This window comes from Nycticebus coucang, chromosome 12 (genome assembly GCF_027406575.1).
Source record: "Nycticebus coucang isolate mNycCou1 chromosome 12, mNycCou1.pri, whole genome shotgun sequence".
Lineage (NCBI taxonomy): Eukaryota > Metazoa > Chordata > Mammalia > Primates > Lorisidae > Nycticebus > Nycticebus coucang.
The window spans coordinates 96,087,890-96,109,744 of record NC_069791.1 but is presented as its reverse complement, the minus strand read 5'-3'; the positions used below and the strand labels follow the sequence as shown (position 1 = coordinate 96,109,744).

Here is a 21,855-nt window from a genome sequence, read left to right as displayed (position 1 = left end):
TGCAAGGTAGGGAAGGAGGGATCAACCTTCCCAGACTAATCTATTTGCTGGGTGGGTCCTCCTGACTTCATGGAGCACCAGACAAAGTCATATCTGAGTTGTGACCAGACCCCTGCGATCCAGTTGCCAGAGACCTTTTAAACTCTCCCACCTGAGACAGGTGCTGACTGAGACAATTGATTTGGACCTTTTGAACTGAGCCAATCACCCAAGGATTGTTCAAGTGGTGCCCTGGGTGTATGGTTGTAGGAAGGTTTGATTTTCCTTTTCCAATTGTTGTTGGTGGGGGAGGGGGTGACTTAATTGCTAGTATTTCTCCACAGCTGAGACTTAAACCGAGAGGAACTGTTTCACTAGGGTCAGACAGAGACCAGCTAAAAACAAGACAGAACGACTTAGCCCCACTACCCAAACAGGTGCCCAGTTTCTCAGGCTGTAGCACTGTACGGGTCCTTGACAAAGCTCCAGGGTAAAAATAAAATGGTGTAAAATAATCATGGGGCAGAATCAGCGGAAAAACTCTGGTAACCAGAATACATCAATCCCCCTGCCCCCAAGGAAAGATATGGCAGATGTTACTGAAGATCCCATTCATAAACAGCTGGCAGAGATGTCAGAAATTGAATTCAGAATTTGGATTGCAAACAAGATTAATAAAATGGAGGAAAATTGGGAATTAGAAATTCGAGGAGCAATTCAAAAGTCGGAATTAGAAATTTGAGGAGAAATTCAAAAGTTGACTCAGAGAATTTAACAAATTTAAAGACAAAACCACCAAAGATTTAAATTTTAAGCAAGAATTTGCATCCCTCAAAGATCTGAAAAATACAGTAGAATCCCTCAGTAACAGTGGAGCAAGCAGAAGAAAGGATTTCTGACAATGAAGACAAAGCCTTTGAATGCCCCCAAACTCTCAAAGAGGAAGAGAAATGGAGAGCAAAAATGGATCATTCTCTCAGCAAGCTCTGGGATAATTCAAAGAAGGCTAATATTTGCCTCTTTGGAATCCTTGAAAGTAATGAAGTGGCCTCACAAGGCACAGAGGCGCTTCCACGAAATTATGAAAGAGAATTTTCCAGACATGCCAAGAGATTCTGAAATCCAGATAGCAGTCAGTTTCAGAAGCCCAGCATGACTCAATCTGAATAAGACACCCACCAGGCATATCATAATAAACTTCACTAAAGTTAATATGAAGGAGAAAATTCTAAAAGCAGCCAGACGTACGAAATCCATTACCTACAAAGGAAGAATATTAGAATGATGGCAGATCTCTCTGCTGAAACCTTTCAAGCCAGAAGAGGGTGGTCATCGACTTTTAATCTCCTAAAGCAAAATAACTTTCAACCCCAGATCCTGTATCCAGCTAAACTGAGTTTCATTTATGATGGAGAAATTAAATACTTTAATGACATTCATATATTGAAGAAATTTGCCATAATCAAACCAGCTCTTAAGGATATTCTCAGACCTATCCTCCATAATGACCAGCCCAATCCTCTACCACAAAAGTAAACTTACTCACAAACTTTTGATCAAAATCCAACTTCCATAGTGGCAAAGGGATTAAAAATGTCCACTGGAATTTAGAAACACTCGATACTCAAAATTTTACCAGACTTATCAATATTCTCCATTACTGTGAATGGCTTAAACTGTCCTCTAAAGAGGCAAAGGTTAGCTGACTGGATACAAAAACTCAGGCCAGATATTTGCTGCATACAAGAGTCACATCTTAACTTAAAAGATAAATATAGACTCGGGGTAAAAGGATGGTCATCCATATTTCAGGCAAATGGTAATCAGAAAAAAGCAGGTGTTGCAATTTATTTGCAGATACAAATAGGCTTTAAACCAACAAAAGTAAGGAAGGATAAGAAAGGTCACTTCGTATTTGTTAAGAATAATACTCAATATGCTGATATTTCAATAATTAATTTTTATGCACCCAACCAGAATGCACCTCAATTTATAAGAGAAACTCTAACAGACATGAGCAACTTGATTTCCTTCAGCTCCATAATAGTCGGAGATTTCAACACTCCTTTGGCAGTGTTGGATAGATCCTCCAATAAGAAGATAAGCAAAGAAATTTTAGATTTAAACTTAACCATATAACATTTGGATTTAGCAGGCATCTACAGAACATTTCATCCCCAAAAAACTGAATACACATACTTCTCATCAGCCCAAAGAACATACTCCAAAATCCATCACATCTTAGGTCACATGTCCAACCTCGGTAAATTTAAAGGAATACAAATTATTCCTTGCATCTTCTCAGACCACCATGGAATAAAGGTGAAGTAAGTAACAACAGGAATCTGCATACTCATACAAAACATGGAAGTTAAATGACCTTATGCTGAATGATAGCTGGGTCGGAGATGAGATTAAGAAGGAAATGGCCAAATTTTTGGAACAAAATATCAATAAAGACATGAAGTATCAGAACCTCTGGGATACCGCAAAGGCAGCCCTAAGAGGGAAATTTATAGCACTGCAAGCCTTTTTCAAGAGAACGGAAAGAGATGAAGTTAATAACTTAATGACATCTCAAGCAACTGGAAAAGGAAGAACCTCCCAACCCCAAACCCTGTAGAAGAAAAGAATAACCAAAATTAGAGCAGAATTAAATGAAATTGAAAACAAAAGAATTATACAACAGATCAATAAATCAAAAAGTTGGTTTTTTGAAAAGGTCAATAAAATAGATAAACCTTTGGCTAACCTAACCAGGAAAAAAAAAGGGTAAAATCTCTAATCTCATCAATCAGAAATGACAAGAAGAAACAGCAACAGACTCCTCAGAAATTCAAAAAATCCTTAATGAATATTAAAAGAAACTTTATTATCAGAAATATGAAAATCTGAAGGAAATTGACCAATACTTGGAAACATATCACCTTCCAAGACAGCCAGAATCAAGTGGAAATGTTGAACAGGCCAATATCAAGTTCTGAAATAGCATCAACCATACAAAATCTCCCTAAAAAGAAAAGCTTGGGACCAGATGGCTTCACATCAGAATTCTATGAAACCTTTAAAGAGTAACTAGTACCTATATTACTCAACCTGTTCCAAAATGTAGAAAAAGAAAGAAGACTACCCAACACGTTCTATGAAGCAAACATCACCCTGATCCCCAAACCAGGAAAAGACCCAACAAGAAAAGAAAATTATAGACCAATATCACTAATGAATATAAATGCAAAAGTTTTCAACAAGATCCTAACAAGCAGAATCCAGAAACACATCAAACAAATTATACATCATGACCAAATTGGTTTTATCCCAAGGTCTCAAGGCTGGTTCAAGATACATAAATCTATAAGTATAATTCAGCACATAAACAAATCAAAAAACAAAGACCATATGATTCTCTCAATTGATGCAGAAAAACCTTTTGATAATATCCAGCATCCATTCATGATCAGAACACTTAAGAAAATTGGTATAGAAGGGACATTTCTAAAACTGATGGAGTCCATCTACAGCAAAGGAATAGCCAATATCGTATTGAATGGAGTTAAATTGAAATCATTTCCACTCAGATCAGGAACAAGACAAGGCTGCCCATTGCCTCCACTGCTCTTTAACATTGTAATGGAAGTTTTACCCATTGGAATTAGGGGAAAAAAGGCAATCAGGGGTATCCATATAGGGTCAGGAGAGATCAAACTTTCACTCTTCACAGATGATAAGATTGTATATCTGGGAAAGACCAGGGATACTAGTACAAAACTCTTAGACATGATCAAGGAATACAGCAGCATCACAGGTTACAAAATCAACATTAATAAATCAGTAGCATTTACATATACCAACAATAGTCAAGCTGAAAAAACAGTTAAGGACTCTATTCCATTCACAGAAGTGCCAAAGAAGATGAAATATTTGGGAGTTTATCTAACAAAGGACGTGAAAGATCTCTATAAAGAGAACTATGGAACTCTAAGAAAAGAAATAACTGAAAATGTTAACAAATGGAAAAACATACCATGCTCATGGCTGGAAGAATCAACATTGTTAAAATATCCATACTACCCAAAGCAATATACAATTTTAATGCTATCCCTGTTAAAACTACACTGTCATACTTTAAAGATCTTGAAAAAATAATACTTCGGAATATTCCCATCAAGATGGTGCCGAGTAACAGCTTCTCTGCAACTGGGCATGGTGAGTCTGGGGAGATAAGACTCCAATCATCTCTGGCTGGTGAGATCTTCCTATAATCATCCCTTTGAGGATACAGGGAGTCAGCAAGGGACTTCTGGACCCCGAGAGGACAAAAACAGTGGAAAACTGGCAAGTGGTTGCATGTGTTCAATCGACCTAACCCTCCCTGGCAGTTGTAAGCACAAGCAGCAGTGAGACTGCAAACTGGAAAGGCCTAACCTGTGAACTGTTTCAGTGTTTTTGGACTTGGCACTCAGTTGAACTGCCTTGAGGAGAGCTTGAGCAGGAGCGCAGAGAACTTTGGGCATTATCTAGGACTCCAGACTGAGCTGCTGAGCCATATGGAGTTAATAGTGTTTGGCTGTGGGCCGCAGGGAGCCATTGTGAGAGAACTGCCCCAGCAAGCTCCACCCTCAGGGTCACAGAGTAAGGATGGGACGGGAGCTAGTAACCTAGTGACTGAGCAGCCTAAAGGTGGGGACTAAGCTACCATACAGCCTTAACCCTCAGGGGTAGAGTGAGACTGGTTTTGGCACACTGGAGCCTCAGGCTGTTGCCCTGGGTAGAGTGCCGTGGTGTCACAGCTCATAGCAACCTCAAATTCCTGGGCTTGGTGCCGCCTGGACCTCAATAAAAGCTGCGCCATGACACTCGTCCCATGATCCGCGCCCACTGGGCCTCCACATGCCCTTACCATGAACTGCACGAGTCACGCAAACCTGCGTCCTCCCTCCTGTACCCTCCCTGCCTCTACACTGGCCCACTCGTCTGGCCAGGGACTCTGGTAGCCGCGTGCCCTCTGAAGCCCTCCCTGCCTCTGGGCACAGCCCTTCTCCTGTCCAGAGACTGCTGGAGCCTTGGGCTTTCTGTGCCAAAGTCACTGGGCGCCAGGCTCTCCCAGAACTGTGCACACCACCTCTCGCCCTTTTGCTGGATCTGGGTGTGTCACACTCCAGAGCTGCTTCCACAACAAGAAGTCCCTGGCTGGGGCAGCCCCAGAGGAACTATACAGGGTCCCTCCCTACAAAGATCCATCAACTATAGAGTGATCCTGCTATAGATCCTGCTATAGATCAACTATAGAGTTGATCTAATCTTGAAAAGACACCTCCCCAACTCCGAGGACGGCCAGAGACAATAGTGAAAAACAATCATGACCCGAAATCAACAGAAAAATGCTGGCAATATGAATAACAAGAGTAGATCAACTCCCCCATGGATCAATGGGGCTGACACAGCACAAGATCACATGCACAAAGAAATAGCTGAGATGTCAGAAATCAAATTCAGAATCTGGATAGCAAATAAGATAGAATTAGAATTCCAAGCAGTAACCCAAAACATATCTCAAGAATTCAACGAATTTAAAGACCAAATTACCAAAGATTTTGACACATTGAGACAAGAAGTTGCATCCTTCAAAGATCTGAGAAACACAATAGAATCCCTCAGTAGCAGAATGGAGCAAGCAGAAGAAAGGATTTCTGACATTGAAGACAAAGCTTTCGAACGCTCCCAAACTCTCAAAGAGGAAGAGAAATAGAGGGCAAAAACAGATCACTCTCTCAGAGAGCTCTGGGATAATTAGAAGAAAACCAATATTTGTCTTATAGGGATCCCGGAAAGCGATGAAGTGGCTTCACAAGGCACAGAGTCTCTTCTCCGTGAGATTATAAAGGAGAACTTTCCAGACATGCTAAGAGATTCTGAAATTCGGATAGCAGACAATTTCAGAACTCCAGCATGACTCAACCCAAATAAGACATCCCCCAGACACATCATAATCAATTTCACTAAAGTTAATATGAAGGAGAAAATTCTGAAAGCAGCCAGATGAAAGAAAACCATATCCTACAAAACAAGAAAATAAGAATAACTGCAGATCTCTCTGCTGAAAACTTTCAAGCTAGAAGAAGATGGTCATCGACATATAATCTCCTAAAACAAAATTACTTTCAACCCAGGATCCTGTACCCAGCTGAACCGAGTTTCAATTATGACGGAGAAATTAAATACTTCAATGACGTTCACAGGTTGAAGAAATTTGCCATAACTAATCTAGCTCTCCAGGATATTCCCAGACTTATCCTCCATAAAGACCAGCATAATCCTCCACCACAAAGTAAACCCACCCAGAAAATTTTGATGAAATTCCAACTTCCACAGTCACAAAAGGATTAAAAATGTCCACCGGACACTCGAAAGGCTTATCAATATTCTCAATTAATATGAATGGTTTAAATTGTCCTGTAAAGAGGCACAGGTTGGCTGACTGGATACAAAAACTCAACCCAGATATCTGCTGCCTACAATAATTGCATCTTACATTAAAAGACAAATATAGACTCAGGGTGAAAGGATGGTCATCTATACTCTAGGCAAATGGAAAGCAGAAAAAAGCAGGCTTTGCAATCCTATTCACAGATGCAATAGGCTTTAAACCAACCAAAATAAGGAGAGACTTATTTTGGATGGACACTTCTTATTTGTTAAAGGTAATACTCAATATGATGATATTTCAATTATTAATATTTATGCACCCAACCAGAACGCACCTCAATTTATAAGAGAAACTCTAACAGACATGAGCAACTTGATTTCCTCCAGTTCCATAGTAGTTGGAGATTTTAACACCCCTTTAGCAGTGCTGGATAGATCCTACAAAAAGAAGCCAAGCAAAGAAATTTTAGATTTAAACTTAACCATTCAACATCTGGACTTAACAGACATCAACAGAACATTTCATCCCAACAAAACTGAATACACATTCTTCTCGTCAGCCCAAGGAACATACTCCAAAATTGACCAGATCCTAGGCCCCAAATCTAACCTCAGCAAATTTTAAAAAATAGAAATTATTCCTTGCATCTTCTCAGACAATCCAATAACAACATGAACCTGCATACCCATACAAAAACATGGAAGCTAAACAACCTTATGCTGAAGGATACATGGGTTATAGACGAGATTAAGAAGGAAATCACCAAATTTTTGGAACAAAACAACAATCAAGACACGAATTACCAGAACCTCTAGGATACTGCAAAGGCAGTCCTAAGAGGGAAATTTATAGCACTGCAAGCCTTCCTTAAGAAAACAGAAAGAGAAATTTAAGAACTTAATGGGGCATCCCAACCCTGGAGAAGGAAGAACACTCGAACCCCAAACCCAGCAGAAGAGAATTAGAGCAGAATTAAATGAAATTGAAAACAAAAGAATTATACAACAGATCAATAAATCCAAAAGTTGGTGTTTTGAAAAGGTCAATAAAATAGATAAACCTTTGCCTAACCTAACCAGGAAAAAAAGAGTGAAATCTCTAATTTCGTCAATCAGAAATGGTAATGATGAAATAACAATAGACGCCTCAGAAATTCAAAAAATCCTTAATGAATACTACAAGGAACTCTACTCTCAGAAATATGAGAATCTGAAAGAAATCGACCAATACCTGGAAGTACGCCACCTACCAAGACTTAGCCAGAACGAAGTGGAAATGTTGAACGGGCCTATATCAAGTTCTGAAATAGCATCAACTATACAAAATCTAACTAAAAAGAAAAGCCCAGGACCAGATGGCTTTACATCAGAATTCTACCAAACCTTTAAAGAAGAACTGGTACCTATATTACTAAACCTCTTCCAAAATATAGAAAAAGAAGGAATATTACCCAACACATTTTATGAAGCAAACATCATCTTGATCCCCAAACCAGGGAAAGACCCAACAAAAAAAGAAAATTATAGACCAATAACACTAATGAATATTGATGCTAAAATACTCAATAAGATACTAACAAACAGAATCCAACAACACATCAAAAAAAGTTATACACCACAACCAAGTGGGATTTATCCCAGGGTCTCAAGGCTGGTTCAATACGTAAATCTATAAATGTAATTCAACACATAAACAAACTAAAAAATAAGGACCATATGATTCTTTCAATTGATGCAGAAAAAGCTTTTGATAATATCCAACATCCCTTCATGATCAGAACGCATAAGAAAATTGGTATAGAAGGGACATTTCTTAAACTAATATAGGCCATCTTCAGCAAACCCACAGCCAATATCATATTGAATGAAGTTAAATTGAAATCATTTCCACTTAGATCAGGAACCAGGCAAGGTTGCCCATTGTCCCCATTGCTCTTCAACATTGTAATGGAAGTTTTAGCCATTGCAATTAGGGAAGAAAAGGTGATCAAGAGCATCCACATAGGGTCAGAAGAGATCAAACTTTCACTCTTCGCAGATGATATGATCATATATGTGGAAAACACTAGGGATTCTACTACAAAACTTTTAGAAGTGATCAAGGAATACAGCAATGTCTCAGACTACAAAATCAACACCCATAAATCTGTAGCCTTTATATATACCAACAATAACCAAGCCGAAAAAACAGTCAAGGACTCTATTCCTTTCACAGTAGTGTCTAAGAAGATGAAATATTTGGGAGTATACCTAACTAAGAACGTGACAGATCTCTACAAAGAGAACTATGAAACTTTAAGAAAAGAAACAGCTGAAGATGTTAACAAATGGAAAAACATACCATGCTCATGGATGGGAAGAATCAACATTGTTAAAATGTCTATACTACCCAAAGCAATATATAATTTTAATGCAATTCCTATTAAAACTCCATTGTCATATTTTGAAGATCTTGAAAAAATAATACTTTGTTTTATATGGAATCAGAAAAAACCTCGAATAGCCAAAACATTACTCAGCAATAAAAACACAGCAGGAGGAATCATGCTACCAGACCTGAGACTGTACTATAAATCGATAGTTATCAAAACAGCATGGTATTGGCACAAAAACAGAGAAGTAGATGTCTGGAACAGAATAGAGAACCAAGAGATGAATCCAGCTACTTATTTGATTTTGACAAGCCAATTAAAAACATTCAGTGGGGAAAAGATTCCCCATTTAACAAATGGTGCTGAGTGAACTGGCTGGCAACCTGTAGAAGATTGAAACTGGACCCACACCTTTCACTGTTAACTAAGATAGACTCTCACTGGAAAAAAAGATTCAAACTTAAGACATGAAACTATAAAAATACTTGAAGAAAGTGCAGGGAAAACTCTTGAAGGAATCGGCCTGGGTGAATATTTTATGAGGAGGACTCCCCAGGCAATTGAAGCAGTATCAAAAATACACTACTGGGACCTGATCCAGTAAGCTCTGTACAGCCAAGAACATAGTAAGTAAAGCAAGCAGACAGCCCTCAGAATGGGAGAAAATATTTGCAGGTTATACCTCCGATAAAGGTCTAATAATCAGAATCCACAGAAAACTCAAACGTATTAGCAAGAAAAGAACATGTGATCCCATCTCAGGGTGGGTAAGGGACTTGAAGAGAAACTTCTCTAAAGAAGACAGACGCGCGATCTACAAACACTTGAAAAAAAGCTCATCATCCTTAATCATCAGAGAAATGCCAATCAAAACTACTTTGAGATATCACCTAACCCCAGTAAGAGTAGCCCACTTAACAAAATCCCAAAACCAGAGATGTTGGCGTGGATGTGGAGGAAAGGGCACACTTCTACACTGCTGGTGGGAATGCACACTAATACGTTCCTTCTGGAAGGATGTTTGGAGAATACTTAGAGACCTAAAAATAGACCTGCCATTCGATCCTATAATTCCTTTACTAGGTTTATACCCAGAAGACCAAAAATCACAAGATAACAAAGACATCTGTACCAGAATATTTATTGCAGCCCAATTTATAAATGCTAAGTCATGGAAGAAGCCCAAGTGCCCATCGACCCACGAATGGACTAGCAAATTGTGGTACATGTATACCACGGAATTTTATGCAGCCTTAAAGACAGATGGAGACTTTACCTCTTTCATGTTTACATGGATGGAGCTGGAACATATTCTTCTTAGCAAGAATGGAAGAAAAATTATCCAATGTACTCAGCCCTACTATGAAGCTAAATTATAGCTTTCACATGAAGGCTATAACCCAACTATAGCACAAGACTTTGAGGAAAGGGCCAAGGAAGGGGACAGGAGGGGGGAGGTTATGGTGGAGAGAGGGTAATTGGTGGGGCAACACCTATGGTGCATCTTAGAATGGGTACAGGCGAAACTTACTAAAGGCAGAATACAAATGTCTACATACAATAACTAAGAAAATGCCATGAACATATTCTTATTTTTCTTTCTTTTTATGATTTATGATACTATTAAAATGTAAGTTTTGCAATCAACACTGTGAAAAAGTTAATTGTAGCCATTATAGTTGGACTATAAGAAGTGATAAATTCATTTTGAAAAATACGCAGAGAAAAATACATTTCCAAAGGAGATATTTTCTTAGCATTACCAACTCATCATCATTTTTACAGAAATGAATAAAATTACTCTAAATCTAATTCAGTTTAATGTTAAAAAAAGAAAAAATAATACTTCATTTTATATGGAATCAGAAAAAAACTCAAATAGCCAAGACATTTCTCTGAAATAAAAACAAAGCAGGAGGAATTACGCTACCAAACCTCAGACTATAGTATAAATCGATAGTGTTCAAAACAGCATGGTACTGGCACAAAAACAGAGAAGTAGATGTCTGGAACAGAATAAAGAACGAAGAGATGAATCCAGCTACTTACCATTATTTGATCTTTGACAAACAAATTAAAAACATTCAGTGGGGAAAAGATTCCCTATTTAACAAATGGTGCTGGGTGAACTGGCTGGCAACCTGTAGAAGATTGAAACTGGACCCACACCTTTTACCATTAATTAAGATAGACTCTCACTGGATCAAAGATTTAAACTTAAGACATGAAACTATAAAAATACTAGAAGAGAGTGCAGGGAAAATCTTTGAAGAAATTGGTGTGGGCGAGTATTTTATGAAGAGGACCCCCCCAGGCAATTGAAGCAGCTTCAAAAATATACTACTGGGACCTGATCAAACTTAAAAGCTTCTGCACAGCCAAGAACACAGTAATAAAGCAAGCAAACAGCCCTCAGAATGGGAGAAGATATTTGCAGGTTATGTCTGTGACAAAGGTTTAATAACCAGAATCCACAGAGAACTCAAACGTGTAAGCAAGGAAAGAACAAGTGATCCCATCGCTGGCTGGGCAAGGGACTTGAAGAGAAACTTCTCTGAAGAAGACAGGTGCATGGTCTACAGACATATGAAAAAATGCTCATCATCTTTAATCATCAGAGAAATGCAAATCAAAACTACTTTGAGATATCATCTAACTCCAGTAAGATTAGCCCATATCACAAAATCCCAAAACCAGAGATGTTGGCATGGATGTGGAGAAAGGGAACACTTCTACACTGCTGGTGGGAATACAAATTAATACATTCCTTTTGGAAAGATTTATGGAGAACACTTAGAGATCTAAAAATAGATCTGCCATTCAATCCTATAATTCTTCTACTAGGTATATACCCAGAAGACCAAAAATCACATTATAACAAATATATTTGTACCAGAATGTTTATTGCAGCCCAATTCATAATTGCTAAGTCATGGAAAAAGCCCAGTTGCCCATTGATCCATGAATGGATTAATAAATTGTGGTATATGTACACCATGGAATATTATGCAGCCTTAAAGAAAGATGGAGACTTTACCTCTTTCATGTTTACATGGATGGAGCTAGAACATATTATTCTTAGTGAAGTATCTCAAGAATGGAAAAAAAATATTTAATGTACTCAACCCTACTATGAAACTAATTTATGGCTTTCACATGAAAGCTATAACCCAGTTATAACCTAAGAATAGGGGGAAGGGGGAGAGGGAGGGTAGGGAGGGGGGAGGATGGGCAGAAGGAGGGTGATTGGTGGGATTACACCTGCGGTGCATCTTACAAGGGTACATGTGAAACTTAGTAAACGTAGAATATATTGTGTCTTAACATAATAACTAAGAAAATGCCAGGAAGACTATGCTAACCAGTGTGATGAAAATGTGTCAAACGGTCTATAAAACCAGTGTATGGTGCCCTATGATTGCATTAATGTACACAGCTATGATTTAATAAAAAAAAATAAGATGAACAAAACAAAGTTTTCCAAAAGGAATGTGGGTCATATACATTTGCCATAACAGGGGACAAAATCAGTTATCTTTGTGCTTTTTATCAGAAATGGCTGGTGAACTATCACCACTCTAGTAGAAAATTCTAAAGTGTTTGGATTTTTTTTTTTTTTAAAGAGTCTCATTATGTTGCCTCAATAGAATGCCATTGCATCACAGCTCACAGCAACCTCAATCTCTTGGTCTTAAGCAATTCTCTTGCCTCAGCCTCCCAAGTAGCTGGGATTATAGGCACCCACCACAATGCCTGGCTATTTTTTTGTTATTGTTGTCATTGTTGTTTGGCAGGCCCTGGCCAGGTTCAAACGCACCAGCCCTGGTGCATGTGTCTGGCACCCTAACCACTGAGCTACAGGTGCCAAGCCAAGTTTTTAAATTTTTAATCCTTTTGTAGCAGTAGAGGGAAAGCTTCTCGTCTTCTCTCTGAAAGTTCCCTGCTGAAATGAACAGACAAGAGTCAACTTAATAGGAGAAGAAAACATAGAAACTTATTCACATGCATAATCATGTGAGCCACTCAAAATAAGAGATTCAAAGAAGGCTCAGAGGATTGAATCTTAAATAGCATCCTGTTCATGAGGAGAGAAAGACAGTGATGTAGGCACTTCAGAGGGGCAGCAAAGGCTTTTTTTGGGAAATGAATGAGCCCAAACAACAAACACCTGGCCCAGGACAAAGATCTACTGAGCTCTGGGGGAAAGGCAATGGCAAATTGCAGGAAGTTGAGGAGCAGAACTTCACTATGAACAAAGTTGTCTTGTTATACAGGTAAGGTCTCCCAGGTAATCTCTTGGAACTGCCCTCAGAAGAATAAATCAAAGAGTATCTGAGATAAACCAGAAAGAGTATCTGAGATACAAGGGGAAGGAGAAGATAAGAAAGAGACCTCTGTTCTGTGACTTTACAATTTCCTTTGATTCAAAACATTTAGCATACCAAAGTGACATATTGTGGGGTATGGCTTCTTTAGACTCAGTATAATGAATTATTATGGTTAACTATTATTATCATAATTCACTGGCTTACTATATTGGTTAGTAGAAACTGTAAATACTTCTTATTATGTTTGACCTCAAATTGAATTTTGTTTCTTGTTCTCCTAGATATATCATCCACAATATCAAGGTAGGTTTTCAGGTTTCTATTTTCTTTGCAGTCGTTTCTCATCATTGGTATTTCATGTGGATTATGATTCAATTAGGAGTAAATATGGGGGACTTCTTATTTTTGATTGATGTCTGACTTCTAGAAAAGCATACTCTTTCTGTGAGGAACGCTGAATGACAACATGGAGGGAGTTACCATTTACTGAGATAAGAGATTAGGTGGAGGAAGAGACCACAGGAGTAGGGAGAATAGGCTGAGTTTAGTTTTGTATACCAATGTGTAGGAAGCAATTAAGGTGTGAATTTGAAATGTGGGGGAGTAGTTTGGCATGATCTGCATGTTGGAAAAATGGGAAACTGACCAAAATCCATAAACCTATCAGGAATGGATTAACAAACTTTGGTATATATATCATGGAATATTATTCAGCCACTAAAAAGATGGAGACTATGCATCTTTTGTACTAACTTGGATCGATGTGGAACACATTGCTTTTAGTAAAGCATCACAAGAATGGAGAAGCAGGAATCCAATGTAGTCAATTTTGATATGAGGACAACTGTGACCTAGTACATGGTGGTGGGTGGGGGAATGGTGCAGCAGAGAAAGGAGGAAGGAGGAAGGGGGGGGTCATGGTGTTTGGCACACCTCTTGGGAGAGGAACACATTTATAAGAGGGACTTTGTTTGACAAATGCAATTAGTGTGGCCTTGATCTTTGTACCCTCAATGACTCCCAACAATAAAAATAAAAGAAGCTTAAGTCTTAGAGAAGAGCCTAGTTCTTGCAAGGCACAATGTGTTTAACCCATGTGTAGAGTATTAAGTGAAGAAAGTCATTAATGCCTGTGGAGAATGAATGGAATGAACGTGATGTAAAATGTGGATAATTATTTCTGTATATACTTCACAGACTGTGCAGAACAAGTGGTACTATATGTTTGGAGAGCCAGGTTGGCTTCGTTGCACATAGTAGGCCCACAGTGGAAATGTTGTTATAGTGAATGCAGCATTGGTGCTGTTGAGAAGATGATCTCAGGATAGCAGAGGTCTTACAGTGGGCAAATAGGAGATAAGTTGCACTTTGATGGCAAATGAGAGAATTAAATGCCTGTCTGAGGAATCTGGAATTGAGGGCTGCATTCTAGGTGCCCCACATGGGTTACCAACCTATAAGATAGGTGCTGGATGCATGTTGTCCACCTTTCCAGTAGCTGATAACATCCTCCTCTTGGGAATGAAAAGGCTTATTGTATAGGGAGTTTGAGTTACTCAGATCATCCATAGACTGTGTTGTCAAGGCAAGGTTGTATCCGAATGTGTTTAATTTCATAAACCACATTGCAGTAACCCCAAACCCTACCCCAGGATCTCAAGAAGGAGAATGTTCTGGGTAGCAGGAAGACATTGGAGTAGTTAATTGCTTGACACTTTCAATGTTCCTTCTATGAAATTACAAAGAATGTGTGGGAGTTGTTCAAACATGAGGGGGAAGGAGACATTTTTGAAGGGACCTGTGTTGCCCTGATAAATGGAGGACAGAAGTGTTTATACAAAGGACACTTGTTTTTCCTATCTGTTTTTTCTCTGATGAAGATACAGCTATTTGAAGTCATGGAATTTTCTAAAATGAATATTTATGGGAGAGGTATTAGGCAAAGATGATGTTTGTTCTTGATCTTTGAGAACATTTCAAATAGGGATTTCATTAAACTAAGGTTTTTATTTTGATTTTTTTTGTTACATTTGAAAAGCAACAAACTAAAATTTGCCATTGCTACTGAAACATTGGGGGTAATTCACTTTTATTGGGTTTTGCTAATCATGGAAATTTTTATTTTTTTTTTGTAGAGACAGAGTCTCACTTTATGGCCCTCGGTAGAGTGCCGTGGCCTCACACAGCTCACAGCAACCTCCAACTCCTGGGCTTAAGCGATTCTCTTGCCTCAGCCTCCCGAGCAGCTGGGACTACAGGCGCCCGCCACAACGCCCGGCTATTTTTTGGTTGCAGTTTGGCCGGGGCCGGGTTTGAACCCACCACCCTTGGTATATGGGGCCGGCGCCTTACCGACTGAGCCACAGGCGCCGCCCAATCATGGAAATTTTTTATTTCCTTTTAGTTAATATACAGAAGATTTTAGTGAAAATAAAAAAAAATCAAAAAGGAAAATGGAGAACTCCTAGAAAAAATATCCATTTATGAACAGAAGGTATCATTGTTCTTTCAAGTTTTAGTTTTTCATGGTTTAACTTTAAGTTACTTCCACGTCCTATAGTTTAGCTATTTTGTTCACTTTTCTTTCACTGAGTATCCAAGTTCATATGTTCTATAAACTGTCACATTCAAGATAAGCTTCATGTATGTAATGAATTACTCTTTTGTGTTAGAAGTTACGCACTTGAAGAGAGTTTTATTCTAGTATGGTAATTATAATCTTGGATTATAATTTTATTACATATTTATATAGATCAATGAATCAAAGAAATGTCTTAAAGACAGGAATAGGAATGATAAGATTCCTTTGGCTACTCCATCAAAATATCAGTTTTAAATTTAAGAGACATCAAAATGTCAGAAATCCAAACTTGGTAAGAATTTGGCTGCTATGTTGTACCATAAATGGGATTTCCAGCCTTTTTTCCCATTGGGTAAATTGAGATTTAAATTTTCTCTTACTGCTCACCACAGTCAACATGTACATGTGTGGAAGTTCAACACTTTCCTGAATAATGATCTGTAATTGAAGTTCGGATACCACAACAACTTTTTATATTCAACATAATAGGAAATATGTTTTTATTTTATTTTATTTTATTTGCAGTTTTTGGCTGGAGCTGGGCTTGAACCCACCACCTCCGGCATATGAGGCTAGAGCCCTACTCCTTTGAGCCACAGGTGCTGCCTGAAAATATGTTTTATTTTTATAACGTGGGTAGTTAACACGTGGCCCAAACTGAGAAAATATATGAGAGATGAAGGAAGATTTCCAGCCAAGTTGAAAAGGAGCTCTTCCACTTAGTGATAAAGAAAGAATTTTTTCATGGGAATTTAAGGAAGTTTTATTCATTTCCCTATTTTAAAAATATTCTGTGAGGAAAAGCCATGCCTTTAAAAAATGTTTAGATGATCTGTTTCAAATGAACAACATTCCACCTTCTTTGCTTTCCCTTTGCCATCATCTATTCCTTTATCTCATAACAGGAAGGTCATGTATGCCACAAAATATTCATGGCTCATGGTGTTTCTTTGTTCCTCATTTCCTCACATGCTTGGCATTTCTTCTAGTCCCAAACTAATAGACCAATTTCCCATGATATGTAGTGGTAATTGTAGGATACAGGTTGTTTCTGTTTCATCTTTTGAAAATACCACTTAGTACTTCTGTTGAAATCCTAGTGTATATTATATTCCTATCTTATGAGAAGATACCAGAAAAAGAATTTACTACAGGGAAATTAAATGGTAAAACATCAGAAAACACATCAAAAATTTCTGAGGTAAATGACCTACGTTTGCTACAGGATTTTCATTGCAATCTTAGCTTGAGGAGAACAAATCTTTCATGTTGTAGAAGATAAAATTCTGTGATAGCTACGTGGAATTTTTGTTCTTGGAAATTAAGTAATTAAGTAATTAACATTTTGCCTTATGTTCAGATCACCCTTAATGAATCCTAAAGCCAGTGACAGGGAAGGGAAACTGAAATCTGAGGGAAGCAGTACAGCAGAAAAATGGGCAGCTGACTGTCAATGAGGATCTGGTAACAAAAGTTATCCTACAGATTACATCATTCAGAGAACTGAATGTAATACTTCCTTTTCAAATTAAAAGAAAAATTCACTGTGATGAAATGTAGATCACATGATCATAATGATTCTAACCACATTTAAGTGTACAGTTCTGTAGTGTTGAGCATATTCACTTTGGTGTACTAACATTACTTATTATATGCCTTTTCTCACATCTCTCTTAAAGTCAAGAAATATAAAAAACAAACTGGATAAACCAAAACCAAGAGCCTCCATGGCTAACGACTACTTCCTGGAAGGTATGCTGTTTGTGGGCGAGCAGTCTCAGGGAGCGGAAATGAGTTCTCCTGGGAAGGTGAAGAAGGGCTTCCTGCCTTCAGGATTCTCCCCTCCTTTCTCCACCCCAACCATGTTTTCACGTCCACCTGTACTCACACAAAGAAAACTGTTTTTCTCCTCAGGAATTGTAATGAAGCTGAAACAACAATGTGAAGATTTGATAAATGAGAACACAAGAAAGGAAGAGGCATTGGCACTATTGAAGACCAAAGTAGACAATGCATATGAAGTATATCAACAAAGGCCGACTGTGACAGAGGAGTAAGATGTTTAAGTGTTCATTAACGTAGTGTGTGTGGTATGAACATGTGTGAATCTATGTAGACAACTAATTTCCTTTAGAATACTTTCTACAGTATTTGTGCCTAATTCGGTAAAAAAAAAAAAAAAAGGAAAATGTGCGTGTCAATCCTGCCTTGATTTTTGTAATCTGCATTGTTTCTTTTTCTTCATGCATCTTTTTTGTGATTTACTTGGTCTGGAGGGAGGACTGATTGTTTCACTTCAACATCTGGATCCCCTCTGGATCCATTTCTATAATCCTTCAGGTTTCCATCACTTCCCATTGTATTGTCTTGTGATACATGTAGTCATGCCATTTTAAATGCACAACACTGGGTAAAAGTATTTATACAATAATTGAGACCTAGTATGATGTTATCCTGCTGCAGAGGTGAAGGAAATTCATGTCTAGCAGGCTTTCAGGGTCACTAGCAGTACTAGTGTCTAAAACCTAGTCGGCAATGAGACCCAACAAAGGCTGGTATATTTCCTATAACATTAATTTCTACATCACAGCTCCTCTGGATCCCAACCAAAGCCAGTACACTTAGGATGGTCCCTTTTAATCAGACCATGAACTCCACTCAATTTACTTCTTGATCTATGTATGTGTGTGAAAGGTGCTTGATTTCCTTGTGTCTCAGTGGTCTCTTTTGGAAGTCATTGACGAAAGTAGTGTAAATTGGTCCTTAATGCTAGGCTGAACTTAGGCCTTCTTCTCCATCTTTGCCTAATGTTTCTTTATAGCCATGTGGTTTGATGCATTACATCAAATGAGATACAGTCAGCCATGTCTTTCCTATTCTGCCCAGTGTTTTCATCCATTCTCATGGTGGTCAGCAGCTACAGATCCACTTATGAATATTCTGATGCTGAATTCTGTCTCAGCTCCCTTCAACACTGACATTTTTCTGTGAGGTGGGAGTGACAGAACTCCAGCCACCTCTTACCAAATTGTCTGACCCAGAAACATCATTGGGAGCACACAGTGAGACAGCTAAGGACCTCAGAAGCCATGACAACTTCAATACCCAAGCACTGAGGCAAGGAAAATTAAAGAGAAGAGGTTAGTCTGAGGAGAAATAAGGGAAAGAAACTGAACAAGAAGATAACACACATGAGGAGGAAACAACAACAACAAAAAAATAAACTGAAAATATGAAAATCAGAACAGATAAACACACCTAAGGGATCAAAAGACGTCACCACAGAGGATCCCACATAAAAGGTAATTGTGGAAATGACAGGAATGAAATTTACAGTATGGATGGGATGGCCAAGACATTGAAGGGAATTGAAGGATGAGTGGATAACAATAAAAAAAAAAAAACCAAACTTGACTGAAGATATTAATGAAATATATGATGAAATTTGAAAGGATATATTAGAGCTTAAAGAACTGCAGGAGTCATTCAGGGAACTTAAAAGATGATTAGAAAGTATGAATAACAGATTAAGCTATGGAGAAGACACAATCTCTGAGCTAAAGAATAAGGATAAGCTCTCTTGAGCTAACTCAGGCATTTAAAGAGGCAGACAAGAAGAGAGTAAAAAGTAAAGCAATCTCTTGGAGAATTATAGGACTTCACAACGTGTACAAATATACAAACTGTAGGTAGCCCTGAAGCAGAAGAAGAAAGACCCAAAGGTTAGGAAGCCCACTGGAGGATATCAGACCTGAAAATGTCTCAAGCAAAGAACCTTTCTCAACAAAGGTTCTGACACACTCCTTTTAGACGGATATCAAATCCAGTCTGTCTCAATACAAACAGAGCATCTCCTAGACAAATTGTAATGAAGCTGGCCAAGGTCAAAGGAAAAGAGACAATTCTGCAGGCAGGCAGGAGTAAGCACCAATTGATCTACAAGAGCTGATTCATCAGAGTGAAATTGGAATTTTCAGCTGAAACTTTTCCAGCCAGAAAAGAATGTTCATCTAACTTTACCTTCTTAAATAAAACAATTTTCAGCCCAGGATTCTGTATATGACTAATTTAAGTTTCATATTCAGTGGAGAAATCAAACCTCTTACTATTGTACAAACTCTGAGGAAATCTATCACACCCAGACCAGCTCTGCAACAAGTACTTAGACCTGTTTTTCACACTGTGCATCATGATGGCCCACCAACAAAGTAGACACTCAGAAACTAAAGGATAAAGCCTAGCTTCCACAATGGTGCAAGGGATAAAACTAAGCAATAGACATTCAGAAAATAAGATGAACAGAACATCACCATACTTATCAATTCTCTCAATAAATATGAATAGCTAAAATTCCCACTGAAGAGGCACAAACTGTCTGACTGATAAAAAAGCCCAAGCCAAGTAGTTGCTGTCTTCAGGAAATATATCTAACCTCTAAGGACAAAAGAAGACTCAGTGTGAAGGGTTGGAAAACAACATTTCAGGCAAACGGAAATCAGAAGAAAGGAGGGGTTGCAATTTTATTTACAGATACCAGTGGATTTAAAGCTACAAAAGTAAGCAAAGACAAAGATGGTCTCTGTATAATGGTCAAGGGAACAATACAACAAGGAAACATTTCTTTTCTTTTCTTTCTTTTTTTTTTTTTATTGTTGGGGATTCATTGAGGGTACAATAAGCCAGGTTACACTGATTGCAATTGTTAGGTAAAGTCCCTCTTGCAATCATGTTTTGCCCCCATAAAGTGTGACACACACCAAGTCCCCACCCCCTCCCTCCATTCCTCTTTCTGCTTCCCCCCCCAATAACCTTAATTGTCATTGATTGTCCTCTTATCAAAATTGACTACATAGGATTCATGCTTCTCCATTCTTGTGATGCTTTACTAAGAATAATGTCTTCCACTTCCATCCAGGTTAATACGAAGGATGTAAAGTCTCCATTTTTTTTTAATAGCTGAATAGTATTCCATGGTATATACATATACCACAGCTTGTTAATCCATTCCTGGGTTGGTGGGCATTTAGGCTGTTTCCACATTTTGGCGATTGTAAATTGAGCTGCAATAAACAGTCTAGTACAAGTGTTCTTATGATAAAAGGATTTTTTTCCTTCTGGGTAGATGCCCAGTAATGGGATTGCAGAATCAAATGGGAGGTCCAGCTTGAGTGCTTTGAGGTTTCTCCATACTTCCTTCCAGAAAGGTTGTACTAGTTTGCAGTCCCACCAGCAGTGTAAAAGTGTTCCCTTCTCTCCACATCCACGCCAGCATCTGCAGTTTTGAGATTTTGTGATGTGGGCCATTCTCACTGGGGTTAGATGATATCTCAGGGTTGTTTTGATTTGTATTTCTCTAATACATAGAGATGATGAAAATTTTTTCATGTGTTTGTTAGCCATTCGTCTGTCATCTTTAGAGAAGATTCTATTCATGTCTCTTGCCCATTGATATATGGGATTGTTGGCTTTTCCCATGTGGATAAATTTGAGTTCTCTATAGATCCTAGTTATCAAGCTTTTGTGTGATTAAAAATACGCAAATATCCTTTCCCATTGTGTAGGTTGTCTCTGCTTTGGTTATTGTCTCCTTAGCTGTACAGAAGCTTTTCAGTTTAATGAAGTCCCATTTGTTTATTTTTGTTGTTGCAATTGCCATGGCAGTCTTCTTCATGAAGTCTTTCCCCAGGCCAATATCTTCCAGGGTTTTTCCTATGCTTTCCTGGAGGATTTTTATTGTTTCATGCCTTAAATTTAAGTCCTTTATCCATCTTGAATCAATTTTTGTGAGTGGGGAAAGGTGTGGGTCCAGTTTCAGTCTTTTACATGTAGACATCCAGTTCTCCCAACACTATTTATTGAATAGGGAGTCTTTCCCCCAAGGTATGTTCTTGTTTGGTTTATCGAAGATTAGGTGGTTGTAAGATGTTAGCTTCATTTCTTGGTTTTCTATTCGATTCCAAGTGTCTATGTCTCTGTTTTTGTGCCAGTACCATACTGTCTTGACCACTACGGCTTTGTAGTACAGACTAAAATCTGGTATGCTGATGCCCCCAGCTTTATTTTTATTACTAAGAACTGCCTTAGCTATACGGGGTTTTTTCCGGTTCCATACAAACGCAGAATCATTTTCTCCAAGTCTTGAAAGTACGATGTTGGTATTTTGATAGGAATG

At 38.3% G+C, this 21,855-nt stretch overlaps 1 protein-coding gene across 1 annotated transcript in view; it reads right to left on the bottom strand.

Annotated features, from left to right (window-relative positions):
* Positions 1-21,855, bottom strand: part of LOC128562551 (uncharacterized) — a 123,198-nt gene that overhangs the window by 29,462 nt on the left and 71,881 nt on the right. The gene's annotated exons all lie outside the window — the stretch shown is intronic.